Source organism: Meleagris gallopavo, chromosome 1 (assembly GCF_905368555.1).
Source record: "Meleagris gallopavo chromosome 1, MGAL_WU_HG_1.1, whole genome shotgun sequence".
NCBI classification, from domain to species: domain Eukaryota; kingdom Metazoa; phylum Chordata; class Aves; order Galliformes; family Phasianidae; genus Meleagris; species Meleagris gallopavo.
This window is the reverse complement of record NC_139404.1, coordinates 191,385,353-191,406,266: the sequence shown is the minus strand read 5'-3', so window position 1 is coordinate 191,406,266 and position 20,914 is coordinate 191,385,353. Positions and strand designations below refer to the sequence as shown.

The 20,914-nt window shown below is 43.2% G+C and overlaps 1 long non-coding RNA gene across 1 annotated transcript; it reads right to left on the bottom strand.

Annotated features, from left to right (window-relative positions):
* Window positions 1–781: 781 nt before the first annotated feature.
* Window positions 782–20,888, bottom strand: LOC104909387 (uncharacterized). Its single transcript, XR_014881174.1, has 4 exons — window positions 17,302–20,888; window positions 16,280–16,412; window positions 6,162–14,799; window positions 782–5,348 (listed from the first exon to the last, which is right to left on the bottom strand). It is a non-coding gene; the product is annotated as an uncharacterized LOC104909387 (long non-coding RNA).
* Window positions 20,889–20,914: the final 26 nt, after the last annotated feature.

Below are 20,914 nucleotides of genomic sequence, written 5' to 3'. Positions count from 1 at the left end.
GTGGCAGGAGCTGTGCTTAACTTGGAAAACAATGACAAAACCATTCCAGAAGGGGTGGACGTGCCTTGCAGGAACACTTATCCCCTCTCTCCTTGGGGACAGTGGCAGCACCTTCACCCATCAGGCTCTTCAAGCATCCCCAGATGCCTGCACACATGGCCAAGGCAGGAGCTGGTGCTGGCACAGAGCAACACAAACCTCCAATCCCGTACAGGAATGTGGCCGAGGAGGCACTTGCAGCACAGCTTGGAGAAAGTTTCCTGTGGCTGTTTTGATCTCTCAAGTGTATGGGTGATAAGGATCAGGGCCTGACGTGCCAGGAGGACATTTATAGACATATTTCAAGACAGAGAAATGTGCTGGTGCAACAGGAGGGTGAGCTCAGACTGTATCACGCTGGGAATCAGTGATGCTGAAGGGAATGAATACCAAACTGTCCTGACAGGGAGTGTTCCTGTACACTGCCAGAGGCAGCACCATAATGAGCCTATGCGTGTGACTCCACGTGCAAATTATGTGCAAGGAAGGCAAGCTCTAGGCTGGCTGCAACCACTGTGTGACCAGCTGATCAGGATGGACAGAGCTCTGAGCACCTGATGGAGCTGTGAGTGTCTCTCTTCATTGCAGGGTAGGTGGACCAGGTGGCATTTAAAGGTCACTTCCAACTCAAACGATTCTATAATCCTATGAAATACAATCTCCAAGGGATGAAATCCTCTTCATATCCCAAATCACGTTTATCCATCGGATGGAGCCCACGGGACACAGGTCCTCTCTGCAATGGAGATAAGTGTTTCAATTCATGAGCAGACACAGATTTTTCACCAAAACACAACTACTCAACCATTTGGGGAGCAACTTGAACACACAGCAAGATGACCCAACTGCTTGGAAAGGGAAGCAGGAGAAAAAAAAAACACCTGGATCCTGTTCAAATGGATGGAGAACATAAGGGAGGGTCAACACAGCCCTTCTGCCTGGAAATCAGCCAGGACACTGGGGCTGCTACCCCTCCACCAGCCCGAAAAAGACCCTAACACAGCACTGGACACTATCTGCAACCAGGACCTAACGCCCTCAGACCTTTTCTTCCCACTCCTGGAGATAAGAGTATGTGACACAGAAGTCCAACACCCTCTGCCATATGTTCTGCATCCATTCATTATCAGCTAGTAAAATGTCCTCGTAGTGCTTTCCAGGGGAAAAAAAAAATTAAATGCATTTGCCATCAGTTTACCCTTTTTTAAGCCCCATTTAAGAAAGGGATCTCTTCAAGGCTCGCACTTGCTAATAGCAGAGCACACTGTGCTGGATTGCTCTTTCTTGTCCCCACAGAACCTCACTTATTCCCTAGGAAGGGAGAAGAGAACGGGGGTTAGGTGATGTAGTTGTACAGTGTATAAAGCAGCAGCTCCTTAACGCAACACTCAGCTGGGGAGATGGTTTTGGGGAGGATGCCTGGGGTGGGCATGATGTCCGGGGGAACTGCGCCATCTCATGGTCCCCAGAGTCATAGAATCATAGACTACAATCAGAATGGCTTGGGTTGGAAGGGACCTTAAAAGCCATACAATTCCAACCCCTCGTGGTTAAGAATTTCCTCATTATATCCCATGTAAAATATGGTCTCTTTTAGTTTAAAGTCATTACACCTTTTCCTGTTCCTACACCCCCAGATAAAGAACTCCAGCTCTCCTGAACCCTCTTTAGGCACTGGAAGGCCCCTCCATACAAGAGGTGCTGAGCATCTTTGTGGCCTTCTCTGGACCCTCCCCAACAGCTCCACATCCTTCTTGTGCTGGAGTCAAATATTTTGACAGTAATCCCTACAGTCTCCAAATGAACCACTATTCTTTCTAAAGCAATGACAAGAAATAAGAGCTGGGGCTGCTGATGTTGATGTTGAGGTGTTGTTCAATACAGATGTTCCCTGCTTGCTCTGGGACTGTTCCTTAGAGGTTATGCATTGCTTCTTCCCCTGTTCCTGCTGTAAGAGCCCTGGTCTCTGGGGCTCCTGCTGCTTCCCTGCAGATCCCATCCTGGGGAAGGGCTGTCCCACATTATCACCTCCTGCTTCCCTTTCCTTTGATCCACTCCAAATAATCTCTCTTGCTCAGCACCCAAGGCAGCCCTCCTTTCAGCCTCCTGTTCTCACCCTTCTCACAGCTGATTGTGGGTCGTGTCTCTCACAAGATGTCACTTGGGCATTCAAGCCTGGATTTTCTTGTTTTTTTCTTCTGATGGAGGGTTGGGTTTTTTTTCAGTGAGTTAAGCCAAGCACAAGATAGTCAGCTAGTGCTGTCATGCAATGAAAAGGGAGAGCAGGGAATTACTGAGGCAAAGCAAGTTCATCCCATCTACAACAGTTCACTTTTCCATGCACCACAGAATCACCGAACAACTTGGGTTGGAATGGACCTCAAGAATTACCAACTTCCAATCCCCCTGTCACAGGCAGGGTTGCCAATCACTAGATCAGTCTCCAGATCAGGCTGCCTAAAGCCCTATGCATCCTGGCCTTGAACCCCTTGGGCAACCACAACTTCTCCAGATTGCCTGTTCTAGCATGATGGTGAGGGTCCAGACCATCATGCCTATCTGAAACTCTTAGACTGCTAAACTTGACTTGAATCCAAGCCTTCACATGACCTGTTTACTCCCTGGTGTCCTCAGAGATGAGTACTTGCACGTTTTCCCACTTGCTCTTCATTTTTTCTGGTGCTTTTGCAACCAACCTGGGTGGGCAGGTCATTGGGTGTAACATTATTTTAACTTTACAAGGGGAGACCGCCTGAAAAACTCACTGGTTTCTTCCCGTTGGATCTAATTGGTGATGCACAGTCAATCCTGTCTAGCACTCCTGTTGTCTCTTACTTATCCACCTTCTGCCCTTCAGACTGCATTTCCATCAATGACTTCCATTTGCCCAACCGACTCTGTACCAGTCCTTATTGGCAGCAAGACAATAAAGATGGCTGTTTATTTTTTGAGTAGCTGTCCATCACTGAACCTCCAGCATCCACCTTGGATACGATCTCCCACTTTGAGTTCAGTGGCATTAGGGAAGGTTTTAAAGCACAGGAGTGAGTGATTGCTGCTGCCAAGCTGCTTGACTTGGTGCTTCAGCAGAGTTGTGAGCTGCAAGGTGTCCTCAGAAAGCTGGAAACAGCAGCTTGGAGGTGAAAGTGATCAATAAAACCTGCTCTGCTTCCTCCCCATCTCCTCCCCTGCCGGCTCTAGCATTAAGCTCCCAAATGCACTTTGTATGTGGCAGTGGACAGAGCTGAACAAATCCATAGAAAGCTGAAATTTTGCGACCTATGTGACTCAACTTACCAGAACACCTTCTAAAGCAGATACTTCAGTATCTCAGTTGTCTCTATGCCAGCAAAGCGAGGGTTCATAGAATCATTAAGGTAAGAAAGGCAACTAAGATCACCAAGTCCAACCCCAACATATTACCACCATCCCACTAAACTATGTCACTCAATGGGACATCTAGCCTTTTCTAGAACATCTCCATGAACTCACCACCTCCGTGGGCAGCCTGTTCCAATGCATTGCCACTCTTTTGGAGAATATTTTTTTTCCTAATATCCTCCCCTGGCACAACTTAAAGCTGTTACCTACTGTCCCATCAAGGACAAAGCCTGTTCTGGCTCAGTGGCTAGAGATGGAAAAGTCTGTATCTTCATCATTGACTTCCATTGCCTTCCAGAACTGGCTGCTCACATCCATTCTGGTGTCTAGGAAGGTTATCTGGACATGATCCTTTGTGGCCTAGACATGGGTATCCTACTCTGGATGTCTCTGCTAGAGCATAGCCAAATGGACACAAAGATCCTTTCCATTCCAAGTTCAACCATTTTGAACTTCTCTCTGCTCTAATCTAATGAAGTAATTGGCCAACTAGGCTTCTTCAAACCTATGGTTGTAACACTATGGATCCATCCATGATCCAAGCAGTCCAGGCACTGCAGTTTTGGAGTATGTTCTAAGAGCCACAGAACAAAAGTCGGTGATCTGCATGATGAATTAGATCAGATTAGATAATCAAGTGAGGCTCATCCAGTCTTCAAAGGGAATAAGTCCCCGTGTAACACCTTTTAATTGCTATGGTCCTTATCAGCTCTTTCTGATAAATCCCATTTAATGTAACCACAAGCTTAAGTTAGCTTTTTTTTTTTATTTCCTTTATGGGATTTGGGATTGAGCAATGTAATTCCTGTCAATAGTCTCTGTGCTGGAGCATGCTTTACACCTACAACTTCATTCACAGAATCAAATAATCATTAAGGTTGGAAGCGACCACTAAGATCATCCAGTCCAATCATTAACCCATTCATTTTCTTCTTTTTCACTGTGTCACAGGAGCTCACACGTCTCAGTATACTGACCCCAGGGCTTCTCAAGCATTTATATCCTTTTCAGTCCATATTGCTCTTCCCTGTTTAAGGTGGCCAGACCAAGGAATGGGGACGCTATAAGTGGGATCCCTGTATCACATGACAGAGAGGGAATGAATCCCTTTGCACTTTAGAACACTCAGTACTATGCTAAATAGTACAATAAAAGTGGTAAGGCACTGGCACAGGTTGCCCACAGTGGTGGTGGATACCCCATTCTTAAAGACATTCAAGGGCAGACTGGATGGGGCTCTGAGCTCCTGATGAAGCTGTGGGCATCCCTGTTCACTGCAGGGGAGTTGGACCAGGTGACCTTTGACGGTCCCTTCCAACTCAAATCATTCTGTCATTCTAACAAGGAAAGCAAACGGAATAAAAGGGGAAAGAAGAGAATTTCCACTCCAACACACATTTGCTTTAGATGCAACTTTTCCATTAATGAAAATAGGTAAAGAGATGAGAAATCTATAAAACCTCCTGCATTCAGGTCATTGTTTGAAGATGTGATGTCAGACTCAGGGACCAGCCCAAGCTCTGGTTTCCACCTTCTCTTCCTGCAGTTACTGGTTTTAAACTCAGACTGAAAGTGCTGTCATGTGAGTTCAGAGATATGTTGACCACATTTGCCAGTCCCAGAATGTATATCACACAGTTGTTTCTCAAAGTCCCACCTATCCCATGCAGTGCTTCCTTTTTGATAATTGCTGCAGATATACAGAGCAAAATAATGGAGAGGGGACAAAACTTGCAAATTCTCACCATTATCTCAAGGGCAGCCTGTTAAAACATGAGCTCTCTGAGATACGCCTCTGAGCAGTCCTGGAATTTCCTTACAGTTGGCCACTACCCTCAACTGTCGTGGGAAGACAGTGGAGTTGGGTAGGTGTCATTTGGTGTCGAAATCTTCCCAGTTTGGTTCTAATGGAAGCACAGAGCACTGAGCTGCAACACACACACAAAAAAAAAAGATAAAGATTTTCTGAAGTTCTTTGTGGAGCTTAGGGTACTGGTGAAGAAATTACAATCCTGAGACTTCAAGTTCCCCTACAAAGCCCTTCTGGAGCAAGCTCATGCCTGTCCTCAAGGTCCCTTAGGGTAGGGACTAGTAGTGATATCAGTGGAAAAAAGCCATTCTGAGTCAGGTTTTAAACCTCAGGTAAATGACATTTACCAATTGCAACCCTACATTACCAAAGTTTCTATAGTCTGCAGCACCTCCACTTTGTGACTTTTCCCCAACTCTCACCATAACTGATGGGTCCCTGTTTGCAAGGGGACAATAAGTAAGGCCCTGGCACAGATGCCCAGAGATGCTGTGGATACCCCAATTCTGGAGGTGCCCAAGGCCAGGCTGGATGGAGTCCTGGGCAGCCTGAGCTGATGGGTGGCAATCAGCCCACCGCTGGGAGGTTGGAAATAGATGATCTTTAAGGTCACTTCCAACCCTGGCCATTGTATGATTCTATGAATTAAGCCTGCGCACCTGCTGTGAGCTAGCACTAGGCAACCAGATTTCTTTCAGAGGACACACAGCCAGTGCTGTCATCATTTCATCCATTCCTGGCCGAATGCAAAGCTCGGAACCATATAGATTCCAGCCTCAAGCCACCTCACATCTTGAGCACAGGAGCTTAGAGTCAGTATGCAGGTTGGTCTATGATTTCTTGTTTCCATGTTAGCACCTATCGAAACTGTGCTTTCCTCAGACACCCCGAGCTCTATATGACATCCCATAGACCTCTTTGTGCTACTCACAGGATGATTTAAAGGAATTGATGCTCTTAGTCTTAGCACAGTTTAGGATACTCTTAGTAGAGTTTAGGTTGTCCTCTGCAGAGCCAGGAGTTGGACTTGATGATCTTTGTGGATTCCTTCCAAGTCAGGATTTTCTATGATTCACTCATAACAGCATACAGATCCCTGCAATGCCCTTCACAAACAAAGAGATTACCAGGGAGATAGGAAGAGGACGAGAATCAAAGTGGCAAAGGAGGCAACAAGTTTTCCAAAATAGGAGTAATGATGGATGAAAGCAACTGTCTTTTTCCCATTCCCAGTAGAAAGAAAGGAAGGAAGCTGAGAAATTCGCACAGGCTCATAACTCAAGGGCCATCTCCAACAGATGATATTAATTAATGAGAAACAAAACACTTGTAAATACGGTGAGAAGCAGGTTTTGTCACAGCTTGGTTTCCACCTTCGTATCTCCTGTTCACCAGGTAAAGCAGCTCATCCAATGCACTGTGAAGTCAGCAGAGACATCTAGTGGCAAAAATAACATAAAAATACACAGGGGAATACATACACACTAGAGTGCTTGCTTCTTCTTATAGACAGCTCGATTATCACTGGCTTTCCAGTACACATAAAAAAGACTGGTTGAGAGCTCAAGGCTGTATTTTTAACTGATCTGTTGAAAAATGTATTGGAATGATGCTTTTCTAATTCTCCCAAACCCCAACTTTATGGAGATAAAATAACTCCCAAACTACTGTGCTTCCTGTCTATCCTCAGTCCCCTAGGACATGGTTCACCCTGGTTCTTGCTTTTTGAGGAGTGTGGAGCTGTTGGAATTGTGTCTGGTTCTGGTTACGTTCTTTTGTCTTGTGTGAAGGTTTCTGTATGCCATTGCTGCTGGGCTGATTGATGTGCTCTTGTTATATAGCTCAGAACAACTTTTTTTCCATCTGTTCTTTACAGATATGTTTTTTGTTAAGAGCTTTACAGATTTTGGCTTTGATGGCACTGGGTTTTATTTGAAGACCTGCATTACCTATTATGTTGGACATCTTTGTGCAGCTGTTCCATTTACTCCCAGACTTCACTGGACACAAACCAGCTCTGGCAACTGTTTTTAAAAAATCCATTAAGTACGTAACAAAACAATGGCAAAACTAAATTTCTTAGTGGAGCAGGTAATAAAGCCAGCTTACCTGCAGGGAAAATCTGGTCTAAGCCTGTATTCTAATCCTTCTTTTATCCAACTCCACTGTCGGGGTTGGCCTCTTCTCCTGGGTTAGGATGAGAGTGAGCGCCTCAAGTTAGGCTAGAGGAGGTTTAGGTTGGATATTAGGAGAAATTTCTACTCCATTAGAGTGGTAATGCAGTGGCACAGGCTGCCCAGGGAGGTGGTGGAGTAACCGTCCCTGGAGGTGTTCAAGAACTATGGGGATGTGGCACTGAGAGACATGGTTTAGTGGTAGAGATGAGTTGGGGTTGGACTCAAAGAGGTCTTTTCCAACCTTAGTGATTCTGGATTTATTCCACGGTCATGGACAATGGATTAAAAGAAGGCTGCAAATAAAGATAAAAGTTGTGAACCCAACCTGGCACTCTAGGTATAAATTTTAACTTTTATCATAAATTTGCATGTTTCATGTACATCTCCTAAAAAACATTTGGGTAATGATGGGAAATCTTTTCTGTACTGCAGTGCCAAAAGGACTTAGGAACATCAGGGAGTGAGGATTGATAATAAGCAATCAAGAGCTTAATCAGTGTCCATCACCTGGGCTGCAGCACACAGCAATGCGTGCGGTCCTACCTCTACCACACACAAAATCACATATTTTAATTCACGGAATGCTAGTAAGCCACAGGCTCTTAAGTGAGTAAATGAATACTGAAAACCAAACTTGTGCTCTGAACTCCATTAGGCATTGCAAAGTCAAACAGTGAAACACCTAATCACTTGTTGGTTGGGCCAAAGAGAAAGTGAGGGATCTCCAAAGCAGTTGTGATCAGATATTTGATTTGATTCCATAGCAGCTGTGGCACATTAAAATTTTAAGAAGCTAATTCAGTGGAAAATCAGTGGAAAATGAAGGCAAAAATGAGGTGGTTTTTTTTTTGAGTTACAATTTCAACTTCGGTGACAACTTTTTGCAGGGTTGGTTTTTCTTTTTCTTCTTGGCAATGATTCCTGGACACATTAAGTTGCAAAGAAAAGCACCAGTTTTACGAGTAGCATCCACACCTGATACACTAAGCAAGTGATGAAGCCCATTTTTAAACCATTTGAAACCTTTCAGCTGTGCTCATAGTACTCTACCAAACATTCCAGTCCCTCCCTGTTAATCCTATCCCTCTGACTTGTCACGTCATCATGTCACACAGCAGAGAAAGTCTCTTCCACCTCCAAACACAGCTGTGGAAGAGGAGACACACAAAAAAACAATTGCTGTACCAGCAAAAGAGGATCGTGTCCCGGTGAGAGACAAGGGGACATTATCTGAAATGAGTCTGCCTTGTAGTGATCCACTCTATTATAATTACTCATCCACTGCAAATATCCTTTTTTCAACATGATGTTTTTAACTATAAGGGTAGTTATCTAAACTTGATGAGACTGCACATGACTCCACTACTGATGTCACTGATGAAGACATTAAAGAGTATCAGCTCCAGCACTGACCCCTGGAGGACATCAGTCATCACCAGTCTCCATCCAGACATGGAGCCATTGACCACCACTCTCTGGACTTGATCCAGCAGCCAATTCCTCGTCCACCAAAGAGTCCATCCATCAAATCCATATCTATGCAATTTGGCAAGAAGGATGTTGTGGGGTCTCATGTTAAAGGCCCTTCTGAAGACGAGATAGATGACACCATGGGACTTCCCCTGTCCATTGTTGCAGTGACACAATCATAAAAGGCCACTAGGTTGGTCAAGCAGGATTTGTTCTTGCTGAAGCCATGCTGGTTCTCTCATATCACCTCCCCACTCAGCACTCTGGAATGCATCTCATTGGGACCCACAGACTTGTGGATGTTCAGGTTCCTCACGTGGTCACAAACCTGATCCGCTTACAGTAAGAGGGATGTTGCTTCCCCAGTTGCCCTCCTACCAAACCAAATGTTTGAGGGCTGTGTGATGAGCAGTTATCAGAGAAGACCGAGGCAAAAAAAGAACGCAGCTTGATGTATTTTTATAAGCATAAAGCAAAACCAAAGGTTGTTATTTTGCTTTTCTTTTTTCTATGCTACCTTTGGGTTAGGCATTTACCCAAAACGTAAATAAGGAACTGGTGTCACAATACTTCCTAATGCTCCCAGGCTGAGCAGTAAAATTACCATTCAAGTACAAATTTAGAGCAATTCAATGTAGTTCTGAAGCAATAAATCTGGAACTAGCTTTAACACTTGATCCAAAAAGACGGGCAGAGCGAGAGCTGACAGGCAATCTCTGAGCGTTCTTACATCAGGTCATTTTTCTAACTACCTAGATATGAGTACCAAAACATACAATCACTCACCAAAAGGTGAGCAAGTAAGATTTTTATTTTATTTTCTAATACACTAAACCCTGTTATTACAATCTCTAAGTTTCCTTGGTGGTCTCCCAAAACCACGGTTTCTCAGAATGGATGAAGTACTCAGAAATCTGAAAATACACAAAAAGAAGCATTTTGATGGCATCTAATTTCAAAGGCACTGGCCATGGACATATTGATTGAAAGAGTTTTAGCAACATAACCAGCTTAATCCTATGATCATCAGCCTCATTAGAAAATCTGGATGCTTTTGCCCATGACAGATGCTACCCTGCCTGGCTTGCCCAATGCATCCCTACTGCTCCTAAGTGCATTTTGATTAATGCAAAGAAGGTGAGTATATTCAAATGCAGGTGGCTCTCTGTGGTAGGCAGACAGCTCCATGGAGCCATGCTGAAGGCTGCCAAGGAGGAATTCAGAAAGCCCTCAGTGACTCGGAAAGTGGAGAAGAAGGAAATGTTTTCCCCATGACATGCTATGAGCGCCTACAATCAGCATCCTTCCTTGGCAGCTGGGCTTGATAAATGATGTCAGCAGCTTAGGAGTCCTTCTGGGCTCCCAGCACCAAGAATGAAGCTGAGGCAAGCAGGGAGAACAACCCTATACCAGAACAACTACAGTCTAGAGCAAATTACAGAATCACAGTATTGAATGAGTTGGAAGAGACCTTTAAAGGCCATCTGGTCCAACTCTCCTGCAGTGAATAGGGACACCTACAGCCCCATCACATTGCTATACCTGTCCTCACGCAACTGGGTTGGAAGAGCAAATCCTTTAGAAATTGAGCTGCTTATTGCAACAAATGGCCAATTTCACATAGAAAGGTGTGAAAGACAGGCCCTACCAAGCCACGAAATAGGACAAGGACCCTCAAGATCCCTTTGTTATAGGAAACAGCTGAATACAACTTCATCCTTTATCAGACATCAGAGATCACTTGTGATCAGATCACTTGTGGATCCACTTGGGTTCCACAAGTTACAGTGAAACTCCTTTGGCTCTGCTAATCCCAGAAGAACTTCAGTTCTTCTTTTCAGCTCAGCAAAGCAATGCCATGGCTTGTGCTGATGTTTCTAAGAGAGAAAATAAAGCTCACATAACACATTTTCTCTTTGTTTTCTCCCCTGGCATATTTATATTAAATTTGCATCATCACTGGCTTTCCAAGTTGACAATACCACTGTGTTGGGACATTTGGAACAAATTTTACCTTTCAATATTGCTGCATTCTGAGAACATGAAGTGGTAGCCTAGAGGTGCTGCAGGACACACCAGACTTTTTCTAGCGTTTTCATCATTTACAAAGATCCTCTTAAGGGGAGATCCGAGTCCTCCTTTTGAACCAAATCTTTAAAGTGGTTTGTTTTGGCCTCCAAAAGAGCTGCAGGCCAAGTGAACGACAGACATTTGTTCTGAACCCATAAATCACCCAAGCCATAAAGTGGTTTCCTAATCCTTTTATTTTACAGGGCACACATTTTCTCAGTGAGCCATGTCCCGTAAGAAGGGGCTGTGACTTGGAGAAATCTACAGAAGGAAACCATTCAGCCTGGAAGGAGCTGGATTTCTCCAGCTGTTTCGTTTTCCTCGTTTTCTGGGCAGTCTGCACAAATTAGGTGCTCCAACTTGTCACAACTGCCTCATTGAAGGAAAAGTATCAGCAGCACCACAATCAAGTCAATAAAGGACTCGGAGCCAAATAAAACCCATTGTGGAAATTCACTTGAATAATCTCTCTCCTTAAATAAAGAAGAAAGACTGAGAAATGAAGCGTTTTATGGAATCAAAAGGGGACACACCTGAGCAAACAGCTTTTAAGATCTGTGGGTCATCTTTCTGGTAGGCAGGATCAAAGCAGCTCCGTTGGAGTGCGTTATGGAAAAAGTCACACATCCCATAAAAAGGGATCCTGGAGGTTTTGGAGACAAAAAAAAAAAAAAAAAAAACAAACCACACACACACACACAAAAAAAAAAATAGGGAAGGGCTCTGCTAAAGCGACCAGGGAGCAGGAGCCAAGCTCTGCAAGCTACAGCAGCTCTAGGAAGTTAATGATGCCACATCAGCAATCCTGTGCCTCTGCTCCCATTTCTTGTCCTGATCTCATGTGATGACAGTGATGGAATGACACACTGTGAAGAACACAGGGATGCACCAGTAACTCTTCATCCATGATGGAAGATGGGCATAATTCATTCCATAAAGTCTGCAAACAAATCCAGTATAGAGCCAGAAAGGTGCCTGCTGCACACAGCACTGCCTCCTTTGCCTTCAATACTTGGGAGTACTTTTAAGCTTACTGCAAAAGAGGTGTCCTTCTGACAAATTTGTAGAAGCAATGGTTAAAGTCCTGTGTAACACAGTGAGGGCTTCATTTTAATAACTCCCTCCAGTACAACATGAGTTTGTGTGGTCAGGAACAAACGTTTGAGCTGAATCATCTATCATGTATTAAGAAGTGGCAATGCAATAATATCACACGATCAACATGAACATTGCTCTTATGTATTAGAAACAAGCACAGCAAAGTGCTGAGAGCATAAAAAAAGTTCCACTTTCCCACTTAGCTGTGCTGATTTGCATTTCCTTGTAAAGATTCATCAATGCTTTAGAGAACCTTTCAAGATTTAATTACAGCATCTGGAAAGCCTGCTCTGAAACGCACTCATTTCAAAGACTCCAGGAAATCTGCACACACAATCACTTCATGTCTACCTTGGATCTCACCTGTGTGGGAAGCAAAACTAATGTCCCCTTGCATTCCTACTGAGAAGCTCTTACTGCCATCTTAATCCTTAATATATCATTTTCCTTTCTGCTCTTTGTTTTTCTAATACAGAAGAAAACATTAAGAATGTTAAGATCTAAGGCGACTGCTCTGTAGCACAACATACCCTTTTATTCCAATTGGAAAAGGAATGCCAAGCTATCCTAATACCGAAAATATTCTTCCCCTTACCTTCCTGTGGTAACACTTGCAACTTATTTATAGGTAAACTGCCCCAAAACAAAAAGAAAAACCCAGCCTAAGACAAAGGGTTTGCTCGCTGCTCAGCTCTGATGTTCATCACTGTAATGAGATGAGCAATCCAATAAACTGAAAAACAAAACAACGCAGAAAGGAGGCTGTTTTTGTCAGTGCATATTATGGAAATGAGGTGGATTTGGTCAGTACAGCCATGTGGTTTAAACAGCATTTATCCAAAGTTTTCAGTCAAAACCTTCTGTAAACTTGGAAAACTATCTGTGAACTGTGCTGTTTTCCTGAATGGTTTGTGTATAAATTAAACTCAATGTTTTTAAGCTGAATTATTTTGAATATGTCCAACCACACAAGCTTGTTCTACTATGACTTCAATTTAGCCATTTATAAAATGATGCTTCCCACCAGATTCATCTATTTAAAAAACAATTTTTAAAATTATTCAAGATTATTGTTGAATATAAAATGCCAATTATTTTATGGCTCTGTTCCTGAACTCCCTCCCAGTCTAGAAGTGCTTACTCTGTATTGGCTATGAGATAGTCAGATGAAAAGAAAGAGGGAGAGGGGAAAGGAAGGGAAAAGACTTGCATACTTGTAACTCTTTGTGCATTTAGCACATTGAACCATCTACTGTGCAGCAGCTCTGGGACAACAAAGAATGCAAGACATGTTTTTATCTGACCTAGCACAATTGTTACAAGTAATAAGATATTACCAGAATGTACACGAAAATCCTAGTGGAGCCATACTTAGCTCAGAGAAAGTATCACAATACTTCAGGAAATGCCAATTTGTTGAAAATGAAGAAATGGCTATATTAATTTTTTTGTAATTAGATAAGCACAGGAGGTAGGTTTCTGAATCAGCTGTGGATATTTGATATTTCAAGTGGATGTTAACAACCCTTGCTCTTGTACACTTGTGCTCCTATCTCTAACCTTTTTTGCAGAGATACTCTGTCTTACATTGCAAGTGCCAATGGAATGAGGAAGAGGAGAAGTGGGACCACTCGCAAACTGCTGTTACTGCTGTAAGAGGAGATGAAGATGCCTATAATTAAAAACGCAGGGAGTGAGCTTCTAGGATTCTTCCTCTATTGATGATCCTTCCTTGTCCAGTACTGAGAGTGAATTCAAAATGATGCTGTTATTAGGAGGGGTTGTCATTTAGTTTTCACTAACACCACTGACTGCATCTTCATTTATCCCAAACTAACTCACCACTGCTGTGCTTTCTATTTAGAACCATAGAATTATAACAGTTGGAAAAACCAATATGATCACCAAATCCTAACCCTCAGTCAATGCCTGTGACTGCTCTAGACTGTGTCACTCAATGTGATATCTACCTTTTCTTGAACACTTCCAAGGACGGTGACTCCACCACCTCCCTGGGCAGCCTGTGCCAATGCATTACCTCTCTTTCAGAAAAGAAATTTTCCTAATATCCAACCTCACCTTCCCCTGGCACAACTTCAGGCCACTACCTCTTGTCCTATTGATGTTTCATTTGTCTTATTTTCACTGTCTCTCATTGTGCCATAACTATAAGTCTACTGGACAAGAGCCTTTGTTTTATAGCACTTGTCAGAGCTTTAGGAAATTTGCTGAAAATATTTGGTGTAGCTAGATGCAGGTCATAACAACACATCTGATGACTGGGCCTTATATAACAGGGATTCTAAAATAGGTGAATGACACAGAAAATATTCTAGGCATCAAAGTCATATGACTATCCATGGATATATCTTCATGGCTTTTTGTATACAAAATGAGTTCACCTGAGTCCCCAGCTAATCAGCAGCGCTGGCACCACTTGCAGCTCCCTGCTTCCCATGCTTGCAGCAGGGCAGAGAACAGGGCAAAGTGTGCCCACAGCAACCAGAGACCTGCACAGCACGGCAGGACACACGTAGTGCAAGTTGTGATTTAGGCACAGTGGAACACGATGACACAAATCAGTGTATTCAAAGTTGAGAGTTGGTGTGGAGAAAATAAAGAAGTGCAAGCAGCAAAGTGTGTGGATCCATATGATCCAATTACTAACCCTCATTGCTGTAACAACCTCCTCAAGGTGTGCTCTGCAGTTGTCACAGTGGTCAGTACTCTGCAAAATCTTCAAGTGTTCTTGATCTTTGAGCAAAGAAACAGAGAAATGTAGCAATGTTTTGGTTGTTTGTGAAGGCTTGCTACGTCTTCAATTTAAACAGCAGTTAGTTACTGTACAAACAACAAAGTGGTCAACACAAGAAAAAGCAGAGCAAGATAATTAAACTTTTCCAATGAGTCTGGAATGTACAAGTTGCTATAGTCAGTGTGTAAAGCATCCGTTGGGGGTTTATGCTATTTAGGATTGTACTGATAATCCTATAGAAAGTGCTGATTTCTGTATTCACAGCAGAGGGTGAACCTAATTGGAATTTGCAGGAACTGGGAAACGATGAAAGCATGTCCAAGTGCTGAAAACGAGCAGAATTCAATGTCTGCCTCTTTTGGGAAGCTTATAGCATCTCACAGAGCCAAGGTGAAAGGAGTTAATAGCACACACTGAAAGCCAGCACTAGAATACACAGTTTTCAGCAGCAGCACAATTCCCAGCTACACAACAAATACAGTCAACTGCCAGACTTGCTCTGACAGGGCTGAATATTGTTGCTGTGGAGAGAGACACAACAGCACCTGGAACAAGGGAGTTTTGTTGCAGCTTTATCCTTTTTTTTTTTTTTTTTTCCTAGGATACTGTTTGTTGGAGACTCAGCTGCTTTTTCATCTCTGTTCCTACAAACAAGCCACATCCAGTAGATCCAAGAAGTGTGTCTATGTATCATCAATTCTTAACAGTGCATCTACTGACCATAAAGAAATAATAAATAGATCTTCTATGAAGGAAAATACCTTTGCACCAAAATTTATGCGTTGCTTGCAAATATATCATAGTTAGAATAAAAGAATTTAGTAAAGATAGAAGCAATGACCAGTGTGAACTCGAAGAAGCATGCAACTTTGCAGACGAAAAGTATGTAGGACTGCTGGGCTACATTTGGGAAGGGGAAAATAATTGGAGTGAAGTAGGAAAGTAATATTTATATGTAATAGTTCATGGAATGGAATCCAGTGGGGTTCTCAAAACCATAATTAAAAAGGTAGGAGGACATATCATAAAAGCAGACTTTAGAATTGGTTGGAAAGATTTTGTCATAGTATCTCCTGAAAACCACCTGGGGAGTTCATTACAATACCAAGGTAGCAAAACAAACACAGACCCAGCACTCTACCCAGACGCTGAACTTTCTTCCTAGACCAAGATTTCTGAAATCTGTGCTTTTCAGTACCTTGAACTGTGAATGCCCACCCTGACACTGTTTTCAAGCTCCTTTCCACAGAAGGTGTTGAATGCTGTCTAAAAATAGTAGCCTTTCAATGCACATCCAGTTGAGAAATCTTAAATATAGGCATGCTGCAGCACTCACTTTTAAAAGAAAGACTTTAGGGTAGAAATTTGCACCGGGCCCTAGAGAGACCTGTCCCCTTTACAATTATTCAGAGATCAGTGCTGAGAGAAAAGAACAGCAGTGAAACGTGAAGAACCAGGAAGCAGCAAGGCATGCAGTACCTTAAGTATTCCTTGCAGCAGCAAATAGTGCTGGAAATGGCTGTGTCAGCATTTCTCCTTGAAGAACTTTGCAGGAGCAGCAGTGTGCTCCCAACTGGTCGGCTGCATTTGGGCTCTCATTCTTTTGTCTTGCCTGAAATGTGCAAAGACACAGGATTAGAGTTGTGAATCTGTTCATTCGTCCCTCTGTTACAATGAGAAATAGTCTAGAAAATACAGGAATACCTTAACTCAATTTGTATATATATAACTACAATTCTGTGATTCTGTGATAACTAGCACTTTCCAAATCCAGCTTTTATAGTAATGCAAAAGGGTGCTTTTACGTAGGCTAACAAACCACGCTGAAGCCACAGGTTTCTCAATAAACACATCTTCTGCAATGATGAGACACTTACGGGGTTAAAGTTTATAACAGCAAAACGCAGAGAGCTTAGCTCACCTGCCAAGCAGTAATTCCTCCAAGCTTTCCACCATCTCTTCTGACACTGAACAGGATACCCCCTGCCTTATGCATGATGTTTGGAAGGTGAGTTTAGCTGGCTGTACTTGAAAACTTAAAGCCAACGTTCACTTCATCTCTTCAGTGAGAATGGAGTCTAAACTGGTCATTAGGATGTGTTTAGACTCATGGATTTTGCTAATATTTTGCTCATTATTTTCTGCTTGGATCTTAGGGTGCAGGGTTCAGGAGGAGACGTGAGCAGTGCAAAGTCTTGCAGGAATGAGCTGTGTGCACATCACCATGGGATTGCTTCTTCATCATAGCTGGACAAGAAAGCTGATGTCAGCAAGACAAGCAAGGAACTTCTTTACATCTGGCTTTGTATATGTTATATACACATGTATACATACAAAAAAAGGAATTAAAAAGTGACTTAGAAATGCTTATTCATTTGGCAAAGTTCTTCAGGATGCAAAGGTTCTTTTCTCAGTGAGGCTCCTGGCCCTCATAGCATTCTGTTACGTTTTTATTATTAAAAAATGAATTGAAACCATATTTTTCTCATTTCAGTAAGTACCTTTGTGATGTCCAAAAAACTCCAACAATGATATCATCTGTCTCTTTCCTCAAGGGAGGAATCCAGGCCAGACCTTGATATTTTTGATTATTCCTGGAGCACACAGCCTTACACCAAAGCAAAGGCAGCAAGCCTTGCTCCTTGGAGGGAAAATGCATGTCACCGCACTGTCCACTTCATGCTGTACCTCCTACAGATTGTTCCCTCCTCTTAATGGCTGCTCAACACTATAAATTAAGAGTTGAGACCTGAATCCTGTTAAGCTGATCTGTGCAGGCAGATACCCGAGGCCGTTCTTCAGCAGGACGTGTTCCCCATTAAGGATCTGCCCATATGGATCCTATTTCTGCACCAATACTTTTCAGGCTATGTGCAACACGTGGCATAAATTGGGCTGCAGTGCTTGAAGTGGCCTCTGATTTAATGAAACAAATGATTAACCTTCCATTTGTTAAGTCTCTCAGCTTAGGTCAAGGGTACCTTCAACTGGCTGCCTGCACAATGGTGGGTCCAAAGGGACAGACATGGGTTTAACTTCTCCAGCATCATCATCCTGCCTCCAACATACTTTGTGTCAGCAGTACAAAGCTATCAAGCCCAGTCCTGATCTGCAGGCTGGCGGATGGAGATGGAGAGGCCCAACAAACCATCTGTGCTTACTTCTAGGATGCACACAGGCTCACAGCAACGCACACCAACCAACCCGTGCCCTCTCTCAAGAATTTCACAAACCATCTCGTGTTCTCCACACTCTCCAAACCAATGCTCCCTCCTTCCCAGTAGCTCACCACATCCTTCCTCTATCACTAGCAGCACCACCACCAGCATCACCAGTCCACCTCCCTTTACACTACAGAATCTTCTTTCTAGGACTGCAGATTGTTTTCCAAGCAGCTTCTCTTTCCTGAAGGCACTGTCTGTTTAGCTGTGGCCCTTTTCTCATTCTTTATTCCCTGCAGATACAGTCTTCTGTGGTTGCTCATACTACTGCTCCTCAGGCATCCTGGGTCAGGAGGAATTGTGCCTTTCTGTTCTTCCAGGTTTAGGGAGAGAAGAGAGAAAGCTGTAAAAGCCATAAACAAACAAACAAACAAACAAATCCCTGAAGACACAAAACAGAGCTCTCAGCAAGTAGTTACTATTTGCCAGCTCTGTCTCCCAAATGTGATAAATGTAAAGATGGCATAAAGAAAAATGAAAGCACTGAGGATGTACACAAGTACATTTGCCTGGCAGGATGAAAGAGGATCTTGCAAATGTGGCTTCTCTCTTTTCATCCTTGTGATGTGTTCCCACCCATCACTCTGTTAATCATTGCCTCAGTCGCTGTCTGAGAGGCTCCAGATTGAGAGTCTGACTAAACAACCACCAAAGAAAAGGTTCAGTCAACTCAAACTCCAATCTTTCCTATTCCCAGGTCTCCCTAAGGGAGTCTCACAGGTCTGCCCACTTTGTCCAAGATCTCTTCCTTAATTCTCCTTAATAGAGCTTTGCTAGGCAATCATCTGCTTCAGGATCTGGTGAGCACTGCAATCAGGCTCCAGGCAGCCAAAGCCAGCCTTTTTCCACCAGATGTGACTGTGAAAGAAAAGATAATGAATCAGTTCTGCCTGGAACCTCAAGACAAGTTGCATACTGTCCTGTTCCCCAAACCTGGCTTCTTTCCCACTCCCCATTGCTAAATTCAGCATCCTACCACATAGATCAACCCATTGGTCAATGTTGATCACTTGGAGAAGAGCTCTAGCGATTGATGAAACCCGTAAGTGGAAACCAGCCCTTCCCAAAGAGACACAGCCAACATAACAGAAGTTAAGCAGAAGAAATGTACCTTCGGACAATTGATCTAAAGCGGTGGTGATAGTTCCTGGACACATCCTACAAGCATCTGGATGCCAGAGTTGAGAGATGCAGTATAAAAATCTGAACTGAGTCATGCATTACAAGGAACATATTCTACCAAATATATCTTCACCAGGCAATGAAGTTGTGCTGTGGAAAAGCGGAGATTAAGACTCACAGTGAAATACAGCTGACCTTGTATTGCTGCCACCCATTCTTATCTGTAAAAAAAAAAAAAACAAAAAACACACACACAGAAAGTACAGTATGGACAAGCAGAGAGTTAGGAACTGGCCTGCTTCTGCTGAGAAGCACCATGAACTTGAATGTACCACCCCTTTGTAGCCTGCTCTAAGGACAATGATAACATTCCCTTGGAGGTGGACTGAGGACCTGAGATTGCAGGTGGAGTCCCAGCTACCCTGCAGTGCAGCTCGTGTATGATATCCACTTATTTTCACTTTGTAGTGCTTTCATAGGAACACAGGTATGATATATTCATCACTACTGGCTACCCTCACTGATCGAGTGCTTGCTGGACCTGCCATGAAAGATACTTCACTAAATACTCCAACTCCAAAGGCTGACATCAAGCAGGTGGTGAGTATCTGTTCCAAGGATCCTTAAGACATGAGCAAAACTGTTCTCCATCTACGGTACTGGTAAATTGTCCTTGTTCCAGTCAACTATACAAAAAGAAGCAGCCAATCTTCATCTCCCAAACTTCAGGAAAGAGCTCAGAAGTCTTCATTGCCCTTGTTGGGATGACCAGCATCACTGCTTAAGGTTATTCACAGCTTTTTCCACATCTGGCAGCACTGCATTCAGGAGGAGCACGCATTTCCTGTGGTGGTGGGCATTAAGGATGCCCTCTGCTTTAGTGAATCTGAGGACTGAATGAAGGAATGGTCAAGAAATTTCCACCTGCTTCTTCAGGATTGGCACAATAAATACCAGATATTTCTATACATTGTACAGAAGTGTCTTGCTGCTTCACTTGGAATCAGCCACAAAGCTTGAAATTCCTCTGTTCTAGAAATGAAAGGGATAAAAGGAGAGCAAGGCGCTGGTATTCAGTTCTTCCCCTCAGACACCACATCCTGTTGATGGTAGAAACTGAAGTGTCTTAGTTGCCAGAATTTACCTACAAGAAAACCCCACTGCAGTTCTTGGGCCACATCAGAGTTATCATCTTGCCGAGTAGACCTTCTAGATGTTCTTCCAACAGTAAGAAAATAAAGGCACTTTTCCAGTTCAAGTTTCAACTGTAGATGACTGGACACTCACTAGCCACCTCGCAGTGAGAAATGCCACAGAACACCTGCAACTATTAACAGATTCTGGGCATTGATAAGGATCTCAGATTTTAAAACGTAAATCACTGTTGCTCATTATCTTTTAGTAGAGCTAGAGTTGTCACATGCCCCTACTTTCCAACCATTGCCTGTAAGGTATGCTTGCAGGCTCACAGCATGAAATAAGGAACCTTTGTTATGCCTACAGATGCTTTGCTATAGAGTTCCTGCTGGTGGAGATGTGGTCATGAATGCCTGAAGTAGACAATGTGCAGATGAAGCTGGAGGACATGGTGACCTGGTAAAAGCTATCTTTTGTCTGTACCTCAAGATCTACAATTGGGAAACTAAGTTGTTCTTCCTAAAGACTTTCATGCCAGTTAACACACAGATTGGCTGGGAATCTTATGCAAAACTTCAGCCAAAATTACAACATAAAAGCATCGACATTTACAGTAAGATTACCTGGGCAGTCA